Source organism: Culex quinquefasciatus, chromosome 1 (genome assembly GCF_015732765.1).
Source record: "Culex quinquefasciatus strain JHB chromosome 1, VPISU_Cqui_1.0_pri_paternal, whole genome shotgun sequence".
NCBI lineage: Eukaryota > Metazoa > Arthropoda > Insecta > Diptera > Culicidae > Culex > Culex quinquefasciatus.
Window position 1 is genome coordinate 62,776,636 of NC_051861.1, and position 10,900 is coordinate 62,787,535.

Below are 10,900 nucleotides of genomic sequence, written 5' to 3' on the forward strand. Positions count from 1 at the left end.
TACTAGAGTTTTGAAATTGGAAAACTGCTATAAATTTTCTACAGTAAGACCAAGATTTGTTGTCCGCTTTGTACACTGAAAAAATCCAACATGGCAATTTCATGTGCTTTTTCACGTGAATGTCTCCAAAAATCAACACAGTAAATTCACATGCTTTTCATTTGCCCTACACATGTTTTGCACGTCGAATGGATGTGAAAACCACGTCAGTTCAACCCATCTTGATCCACTCTTTTTTCATGGGATTTTCATGTCTGATTCACACAAATCGCACTTCGATTCGCCCCAATTGACTTATCCTTTGATTTTCAAGTGGAATTCGCGTTAATGTCAAATGTTATAGATATTGAAGTTGAAATGGTGAAAATTAGTTCCAAGCAATATGGCTACATGAATAGTATGAGAAAACAGCTCGCGCCTTCAAATTGATTTTTTGCTAGAAAAGTGCACTTTAATAATTAAAATTATACTGCAAAACAGAGGTAATCAATTTCTATTTAGATCTCTAATAAAATATACGCTAAGCAAGAAATTTTCTGATATTTCCAGGTTCGGATTAAAAATTGGTTGATGAGTCTGAAAAGTTAACTTGAATTCCTGGGAAACTTGCTGCGGACAGAACAGTTTCGATCGTCCGCATCCTGCCATAGCTGCTTATAGTGGCTTCCGAAGTATCTACCTAAAGATTACTGCGGATGACGACAAAGATCCTAAAATTATCAAGGTGTTCCGGATTGTGCACCGGAACCAAGGTTCGTCGATCGCCCGAAAAGTTAATTTTAACGTGTGAAGTCGAAATGTGATTTGAAAAAGTGAAATGTTGGTTTAGGAGACCTAAAATGTAATTTGCATTTAAAAAATAAAAGCTAACAATGTATGTACTGTATGAAACGTATTTTTCTTCAAAAAACAAAACAATCCGCTCTTTTTTAACTATTCACTTGAAAAACAAAAGAAAATCATTAGATTTGAATGTGAAATCCATTTAATTTTCATCAGCATTTCATGTGATAATCATGTGCGATGACAAATGAATCTAACATGATTTTCACTTGGTTTGAATATGTATCATGGTTGAAATTTTCTATGTGATTTGCACATGACATTCACATGCTAAACCGTATGGGGCAGATTCACGTGTGAGACATGTGATATTACTATGTGCCTTTCTTTCAGTGTAAGCGGATGATTCTGGGTTCGATTCCCATCTGCTCCAATCTTCCATCGGATGAGGAAGTAAAATGTCGGTCCCGGCCTTGGTTATTAGGCCGGCCAGGTGTAGGAGTCGTCTCCATGCCATAAGTACAAACAACACACCAAACCAAGCCTACTCCGGTGGAATCGCTGGCGGCGGTTGGACTCGCAATCCAAAGGTTGTCAGTTCAAACACTGGGGTGGAAGGTTCATTGGAGTAGAAAGAGGCTTGGGTGCTCTCCCCATTCAAAGCCTTCGGACTCCTAGGTTCGAGCAGAAACTTGCAATAGAGACCACAAAAGACCCGGGGGTCGTAAATGTGGATGGTTTGTTTATTTGTTCAAGAAAAAAAGTTTTTCAGAGCACATCACTTTTTCAGTTTAGCTTAACCGTGTTTACTTTTAAATCGTCTAAAAGCTTTGGTAATGAAAAACAATTCAAAAAAAAATCAGTTAAAAACAAAAACAAAATTTTATTAAGGTTTAAAAACATTTATATAGTTATGGGCAAAAAAAATTTTTTCTAGAAAATTAAATTAAATTTTTTGAATTAAAAATAAACAAATAAATACTGATGAAAATAATAATCAATGCAAATCATAATTTAAAAAATAAAATAGTTAAATATATCACTCAAAATGAATAAAAATTTCTTATCTTTATTTCTTTTATTTTTTTTCCTTACAAAAAAATGCCGTCAATACTTAGAAATTTTAGAAACTTATGATTGCAAAACAACTGGACAGGTGTATAATGCATTTAAAAACACTTTTTTCATTCAAATGTTGAAACCGTGGCCTGTAATTTCATTTTTTTAACTTGTTTATTTTTGTGGTCAGATTCGAGGGACATAAACTTCAAAAAATATTTGCAAAGGCCTAAATTGATTTTGACGAAAATTTGTTCTGCCGCTGCATGTTGAAAATTTATACTTCGATACCGGTGTGCTCTTTTGAACTAAGCTTGTTGGGATTCCTATCTTGATAGAACAAGAGAGCACACGGGAACTGAATTATTTTTTGTTTCAAGGATTTTTTTTTTTCGTTGTAATTAACGAAGTGAAATCCGAAGCCAAATCAACTAATTATTTTACGAATCCGGGAAAGTTCTTTGATTATATAATCACATTAGACCGATTCTTAAGCTCCTTTCCAAAAAAATATTTTTCAGCATTTTGGCTGTAGTGGCAAAATAAGACAAGAAACCTCCAATGTTATTACATATTTGGAAAGATAATTGATTTTCCTACAAAGAAATATCATGTACAATGAACCATATAGTACCTGTGCTTCCCCTGAAATGAACATGTATCGTGACAAGGCACACTACAACAATCGGTACAGTTTTGCCAGTTTGATTTTTAAAAACTTTTGCTCTTCTACACATTATCACAAATTGAAAAAAGAATCTTTTGCTGTTTGAACTGAACGAATTGGTTGAAATTTGAGTTTTTGCCAGCCATTTCTGTGCGTGACGGGACAACGAAATGAGCAGATTCATGAACAAACTCCTCTCCTATTCAATGACTTGTAGACCATGTTCGAAGCGGACTGTATTTTTACTTCAAACCTCCGGCGGACTTGGGGAATCAGCTTGGGAGGGTCGGAATTATCACAAGCCAACAAAACACTAGATTTTCCTCTTCACTAATATATTTACGGCTACTTAACTTAATTTTAGTGGTAAAACTAGCGTCTCTTCCGACGATCGCGACGAGGTCACTTTACGTCCGACCGGTTCGGCTGCTTGCGATGAACTTGCTGCTTCTCCGAACGATCGCGTTAACTCGTCCGTTGCGCGCCAAGAAACTCTCCTCTCTTCGTCGTCGTTCGGGTTGTCGCTCTCTTTCTAGCACCGTCGTCATCAACGGCGCGCTATTGCCGCGCACATCGTTTGTGCGCTTCTTTCTCCCTTTCGGGCGTCGTCGTGCTAACTCGCGCAAGTCGTTGCGCGCGCTTCTTGTTGTTGTTGGCAACGACGCAGGCTGGGTTGCCACCTTCTTTTCCGTTCTCGTCGCAGCAGGCACAGTGCTGCCAAAACCAAACCAAAATTTTCTTCGAGCTGACCTTGTCAGGCTCGAACATCCTCCACCCGCGAAGAACTGCCGTTGATATCCAGGCGATCCAGAGGTCACTCTTTCGCCTACCAGGTGTGGCCGTACTTGACCAGGTGTGTGTTCTTTCAAATCTTCGCCGAGTGCTCTTGGGATCCGCAAGTCGATGCGAATCCTTCGCCCTGTTGTACAGAACCGGACTAATCTTCGTTGCGTTCTTACAGGATGCGCCGGTCAGCGCAGTTAACAGTCGCAGGGGCTGCCAAAAGGCCTGGCCGACTCGTGGGATGTGCTTGCCGATTGTAGGAAACCGGCATTTTGTTCTGCTTCCACTTGGACCATCTCCAGTGCCTCCAGCTGATGCTCGCATTAGTAGATCGGTGTCTACCGACCGCTTGTGTGGAACGAATCCTTCAGGGTCACTTCTTTGCTTCTTCCATGCCGGTGCTGCAGCTGCTGGATATTTCGAACGCTCATCGCTCAGCTGTGTGTCAACTGCAGCAGTCTTGTGCGGCGCCGAGGCCGCCCTTGTACGCACCGTTACTCCTCCACATGCGTTTGTAGTCTTCTCAAGTACGCTGAGTGCAGCAGTGTCTTGCGAACCTTCGTGGTGAACGGACACTAGAGCTGCGGTATTTTTTACTACCTAAGCTCAGAGTTATTTCAAAACAAAATTCACAGTCTTTTCAAAGACTACCTGAGTTATTTTCCAAAATTCTAAACAGTCTTTTCAAGACTAACCCCACCTGAAATTTTGTTGTATTTTACAAACGAAGCCATCTTTTAAGAGAACTTTGCTTGCAAAATGCGTCAAAACAAAGGTAAACGCAAATCTTCTGAAGATTTGGTCGTTACGTCGGTGAAGCGTTTGAACGCTAAACCGGCTAACGGAAACAGAAAAAGAAAACAGCCTCTTCTGAGGTCTGATTCTGATTCTGAATGTGAGGTCAATCCTCCAATTCCATTGACAAACAGTTTCGGTGTTTTATCCGAAACTGATGACAAGGAACCTTCTCCTCGTACTGAGCCTTCTGCCGTCGAGAAACGAGTAAAGGCTCCGCCAATTGTAGTGACTTCCGTCTCCGATTTGGCCAGCTTTCGAACGCAACTGAAGAATTGCAAGGAAACTTGCAATTTGAAGGTTTCGTTCCAGATTGGTCGAAGAGGAGAATGTCGCTTGTTGACGGAATCTTTACAAGATCACCAAACTTTTGTTGGTTATTTGAAAACCACAAACACAATTTCTACACGTATGAGACCAAGAATGCTCGGCCATTCAAGGCGGTCTTGAAAGGTCTCTCCAACGACTTGTCGGTGGATGAGATCAAAAACGAACTTAAGGTGTTGCTTGGCTTTGCCCCATCCCAAGTAATACCAATGAAGAAAAAATCAAACGGGAATATTTCTCGCTTTGGTTTGACTTCACAATTTTATCTGATTCATTTCAACAGAAATGAAATCAACAATTTGAAACTTTTGGACAAAGTTCAGTTTTTGTTCCATGTACGGGTAAAGTGGGAGCATTTTAAGAAACATGGCGGTAATGGCCAGAATCTGACCCAGTGCCGGCGTTGCCAGGCATTCGGTCACGGTACTGATCATTGCGCCATGGTTCCAAAATGCATGGTTTGCGGGGATTCTTCTCACGACAAGGACAATTGTCCCGTGAAAGAAGTCACCCAATTTAAATGTGCAAATTGTGGTGGAAATCACAAATCAAATTTCTGGGATTGCCCCATCAGAAAAAAGGTTTTGGATTCTCGCGCTAAGCATCAGCCGAAATCCAAACCGAAATTTTCTCAAAGTCAGGTTGTACCTGCATCTTTAAATCAAACGTTCGTGCTGTCTCACTCGAACAATTCTAGAAATACCCCTACCGTGGAAAAGTTAGGTAACAACAATGGCATTTCTTATGCTAACGTCGTTTCGGGTTCATCCACGAATTTTAAATCCTCTACCAATCTTTCTGAAATTGGGCAGGTACCTCAAATCTCATTTGAAAATTTTTCTGCTGGCAACGCTTTGGGATCTTCTGATCTCGGCGATGTTACGTTTGAAAAATGACTTTTTGCAAAACTCACTGTTTGGTTTGATTCAAACAATGAGTAATGCTACATCCATGATGGAAGCAATCCAGATTGGATTAAAATTTGCGAATGATGTTGTTCTTACCCTGAAGTTTAATCATGGATCTAAGTAATTCCATCAATATTATGAATTTTAATGCTCGCTCTTTAAAAGCGAAAGAAAATGAATTTTTCAACTTTTACGAGTTCATAACGTGCATGTTGCTGTTATAACCGAAACATTTTAAAAACTGGCACTTATTTGAAAAGTGATCCAGATTATAAAGTTATAACTAATAACCGAATGAATCGAAATGGCGGTGGAGTTGCAATAGTTATCCACCGTAGTATGACTTATAGCACGTTACGTGACTTTAAGTTAAAAGTTATTGAAAGTTTGGGCATTGAACTTGAAACTTCTTTTGGGAAAATTATGATTGCAGCTGCATATTTGCCATTCCAATGCACTGGGGAAAATAAAAATTATTTCAAAGGGGATTTGAATAAACTTACTCGGCATAGATCTCGATTTTTGATCATCGGTGATTTTAATGCCAAACACCAATCTTGGAATAATTCAAAAGTAAATTCCAATGGTAAAATTCTGTTCAGAGATTGCACTTCTGGTCTTTATTCGGTTTTATACCCGAATGGGCCAACTTGCTTTTCTTCTGTTAGAAATCCATCAACAATTGATTTGGTTTTGACAAATCAAAGTCAGTATTGTGGTCCTTTAGTGACTCATGCTGATTTTGATTCTGATCATCTTCCAGTAACTTTTTCACTTTCTCATGAAGCAGTTACCAGACCCAATAGTTCTGTGTTTAATTACCACAAAGCTAATTGGGACAGGTATCAGCATCATATTGAGAATAATTTAAATCATGATTTTGTTTTAGAAACCAAAGCTGATATTGATTCAGCCTTGGAATCTTTAACTAATGCAATTTTGGATGCTAGGAATATTGCTATTCCTAAAGTCCAAGTCAAATTTGATTCTCCCATTATTGATGACGATCTTCAGCTTCTGATTCGTCTGAAAATGTTCGCCGAAGACAGTATCAACGTTCTCGTGATCCTGCACTGAAGCGAATTCAAAAGATTTGCAAAAGGTTATTGACCACAGATTCACTCTCCTGCGAAATGAAAAGTTCGCAAGAGATGTCGAACAAATTAAACCTTATTCCAAACCTTTTGGAAACTTTCAAAGGTTCTTAAGAAACCTCAAAACCCATCCCTTCTTTAAAAGATGGTGATAATATTCTATTAACTAATGGGAAAAAGCTCAAAACTTGCTCAGCAGTTTGAGAGTGCTCATAATTTCAACTTGAATGTTTTGAGTCCTATTGAAAATCAAATTTCAATAGAATTTCAGAATATTGTTGAACAAGAATTTTCATCAGATGAAGTTTTTAATACGGATCTGAATGAAATAAAATCTATTATCAAAAATTTAAAAATATGAAAGCCCCTGGTGAGGATGGCATTTTTACATTTTAATTAAAAATTACCAGAAGCAACTTTAAGTTGCTTGGTCAAAATTTTCAACAAATGTTTTGATTTGGCATATTTTCCCAGTAGTTGGAAAAATGCCAAAGTAATTCCGATTTTGAAACCGGATAAAAATCCTGCTGAAGCCTCAAGCTATCGGCCCATTAGTTTGCTTTCATCTATTAGTAAATTATTCGAAAGAATAATTCTTAATAGAATGATGACGCACATTAATGAAAATTCAATTTTCGCTGATGAGCAGTTTGGATTTCGCCTTGGGCATTCAACTACTCATCAGTTGTTGAGAGTTTCAAATTTAATTCGAAGCAACAAATCTGAGGGCTATTCTACTGGCGCTGCTCTTCTAGACATAGAAAAAGCATTTGACAGTGTTTGGCATAAAGGTTTGATTGCGAAATTGAAAAGGTTTAATTTTCCGATTTATATCGTGAAAATTATTCAAAATTATTTGACGGATCGTACTCTGCAGGTATGTTATCAGAATAGCAAATCTGATCAACTACCTGTACGTGCTGGCGTCCCTCAAGGAAGCATTTTGGGTCCAATTTTATACAATATTTTTACTTCTGACTTGCCTGATTTGCCCCCAGGATGTCAGAAATCACTTTTTGCTGATGACACAAGCATCTCCGCCAAAGGCAGAAGCCTTCGTGTCATCACAAGAAGATTACAAAAAAGCTTGGATATTTTCAATTCTTATTTGAAAGAATGGAAAATTACTCCAAATGCTGCAAAACTCAACTTATTATTTTCCCTCACAAACCAAGGGCTGATTTTCTTAAACCAAAAGTCATCACATTATAAAGATGAATGAGGTAAATTTAAAGTGGGAGGATCAAGTGAAATATCTTGGACTTGGTTTTGACAAAAACCTTACTTACAAGGATCACATTGAAAGTATCCAGGTTAAATGTAACAAATATATTAAATGTTTGTATCCACTTATAAACAGGAATTCTAGACTTTGTCTCAAGAATAAACTGTTAATTTATAAACAAATTTTCAGACCTGCCATGCTTTATGCTGTGCCGATCTGGACAAGCTGTTGCTTAACCAGGAAGAAAAAACTTCAGAGGATTCAGAACAAAATTCTGAAAATGATTCTGAAACTTCCTCCTGGTTCAGCACCAGTGAACTTCATCAATTAGCCGAAGTTGACACTTTGGATGTTATGTCCAATAAGATAATTGATGCATTTCGACAAAAATCATTGCAGTCTTCAGCTGCATTGATCCGCTCTTTATATAGTTTATAAGTTAGTTTTAAGGTATCCCTTTTCCTTTTGTACATGTAGGACCTCCTACATTTGAAATCACTGAATAGCGAAAGCTACAATATTTCATGAATAAATGAAAGTTGCTAGTATTTAAAATTGAGGTGAAAAGTCATCGTTTGTGATTGGACACTCAATAATATTTTAACTGAATGAATGTACATGGAAAAGAAATTTGAATAAATATAAATTAAAAAAAAAAAAAACATGGGCAGCGTTGAAGACGTGCCAGAAGGAGGTAGAAGCCGCGTACGATGCGTACCATACGGCGTACGGGCAGATCCTTGGCATGGTTCTGTCAACATCACGGGACGAGCAAGATGCCCTCTACGACGCCTTTGACAACCTGCACACAGAGGTCCTGACGGTCATCGAAGAGAAGCTGCTAGAAGTGAGCCAGCCCACACGACGAAGAAACGCGTACACGCCTGGTGTACCACAATGGGTGGACGAGAGAACGAACCCAACAACCGCTAAGATCGTCAGATGCGCCAACGAGGCGGCCATAGACGAACCCCAGAAGCGTTCCGGGAAGCTGCTGGCAGAGCAGCTGGACACGGAAGATCGGGTACGACCGGAGTTTATCATCCCGCATGGTGAACGGTCCGAGAACAACCACAAGATCGAGAAGCCCAAGACATTCATCGACACATGCAAGATCGCTGACGAGAAGGACTCGTCACATCCCACCAAGAAGCCACCCGGACAGAACGCTACGGATGATCCGGGTCAGCAGAAGATGGTCTCGACCGCCGGAAGTGAGCCGGCACAGAAGTGCGGCGTGTGCGGACTAGGCCAGCACAAGAGCTGGAAGTGTCCGCAGTTCCTGGAGATGGCAGTCCCCCAGCGGCTGATCAAGGTTAAGGAGAAGCAGCTCTGCTTTAACTGCCTCCGCAGTGTGTGTCCACCGGAGCGTGCGCGACGTGCAAGAAGCGGCACCACACCCTGCTGCACGCCGAGTGCCGGAGAAACCCCAAGCAACCGACAACACAAACGAAGGTGGAGCAACCTGGTGCTCCACAACAAGCCAAAGTGAGTCGAGGGACGCCAGAGGCCAGCTGCTCTGGACATCTAGCGCCCGACGCGCTGCCACCCGTCACGGACTCTCGGAATAAACCCTGCAGCCCATACCCCTGCCGTGGTTTATTAATAACTACACAACATGAACTGGACAGACACAACGCGAACAAGTTGGCTGGCGTCGAGCCTGCTGGAGTTCAACTCGCCGTCAGAGTCAACTTGATGGCTCTGCGCGAGACGAGCTTCAGCCGGGTCTTGGACGGCACGATTGGAAGTGGCGCAGCACACGAAGAAGCGGTCCTGATTCAAGGCACGGAGTTTGAGGATTGACCCAACTTGAAGCAGCACACCGAAGCCTGCGCACGAGAAGTTGGAATCTACAAGGAAGCAAGTGAGGTGAGTGATCCAGCGAATTTGAAGCAAGTTTACCTGCCGTTCCACGTGATACTACGAACATTGGAAGACGACGCTGGCTTTTCAAGCCAAGCGATTCCTGACCAAGGACACAAGGTTCAAGGTCCCACGACGCAGCGCTCTGCTGCACTCAGCGTTTTATTTTTTTTTTTTATTCAAATTTCTTTTCCATGTACATTCATTCAGTTAAAATATTATTGAGTGTCCAATCACAAACGATGACTTTTCACCTCAATTTTAAATACTAGCAACTTTCATTTATTCATGAAATATTGTAGCTTTCGCTATTCAGTGATTTCAAATGTAGGAGGTCCTACATGTACAAAAGGGAAAAGGGATACCTTAAAAATAACTTATAAACTATATAAAGAGCGGATCAATGCAGCTGAAGACTGCAATGATTTTTGTCGAAATGCATCAATTATCTTATTGGACATAACATCCAAAGTGTCAACTTCGGCTAATTGATGAAGTTCACTGGTGCTGAACCAGGAGGAAGTTTCAGAATCATTTTCAGAATTTTGTTCTGAATCCTCTGAAGTTTTTCTTCCTGGTTAAGCAACAGCTTGTCCAGATCGGCACAGCATAAAGCATGGCAGGTCTGAAAATTTGTTTATAAATTAACAGTTTATTCTTGAGACAAAGTCTAGAATTCCTGTTTATAAGTGGATACAAACATTTAATATATTTGTTACATTTAACCTGGATACTTTCAATGTGATCCTTGTAAGTAAGGTTTTTGTCAAAACCAAGTCCAAGATATTTCACTTGATCCTCCCACTTTAAATTTACCTCATTCATCTTTATAATGTGATGACTTTTGGTTTAAGAAAATCAGCCCTTGGTTTGTGAGGAAAATAATAAGTTGAGTTTTGCAGCATTTGGAGTAATTTTCCATTCTTTCAAATAAGAATTGAAAATATCCAAGCTTTTTGTAATCTTCTTGTGATGACACGAAGGCTTCTGCCTTTGGCGGAGATGCTTGTGTCATCAGCAAAGTGATTTCTGACATCCTGGGGGCAAATCAGGCAAGTCAGAAGTAAAAATATTGTATAAAATTGGACCCAAAATGCTTCCTTGAGGGACGCCAGCACGTACAGGTAGTTGATCAGATTTGCTATTCTGATAACATACCTGCAGAGTACGATCCGTCAAATAATTTTGAATAATTTTCACGATATAAATCGGAAAATTAAACCTTTTCAATTTCGCAATCAAACCTTTATGCCAAACACTGTCAAATGCTTTTTCTATGTCTAGAAGAGCAGCGCCAGTAGAATAGCCCTCAGATTTGTTGCTTCGAATTAAATTTGAAACTCTCAACAACTGATGAGTAGTTGAATGCCCAAGGCGAAATCCAAACTGCTCA

At 39.9% G+C, this 10,900-nt stretch overlaps 1 long non-coding RNA gene across 1 annotated transcript; it reads left to right on the forward strand.

The window, feature by feature from the left end:
- The first annotated feature begins 429 nt into the window (after nt 1-429).
- LOC119766082 lies at nt 430-886 on the forward strand. The gene is made up of 2 exons (XR_005276945.1): nt 430-482; nt 550-886. It is a non-coding gene; the product is annotated as an uncharacterized LOC119766082 (long non-coding RNA).
- Nucleotides 887-10,900: the final 10,014 nt, after the last annotated feature.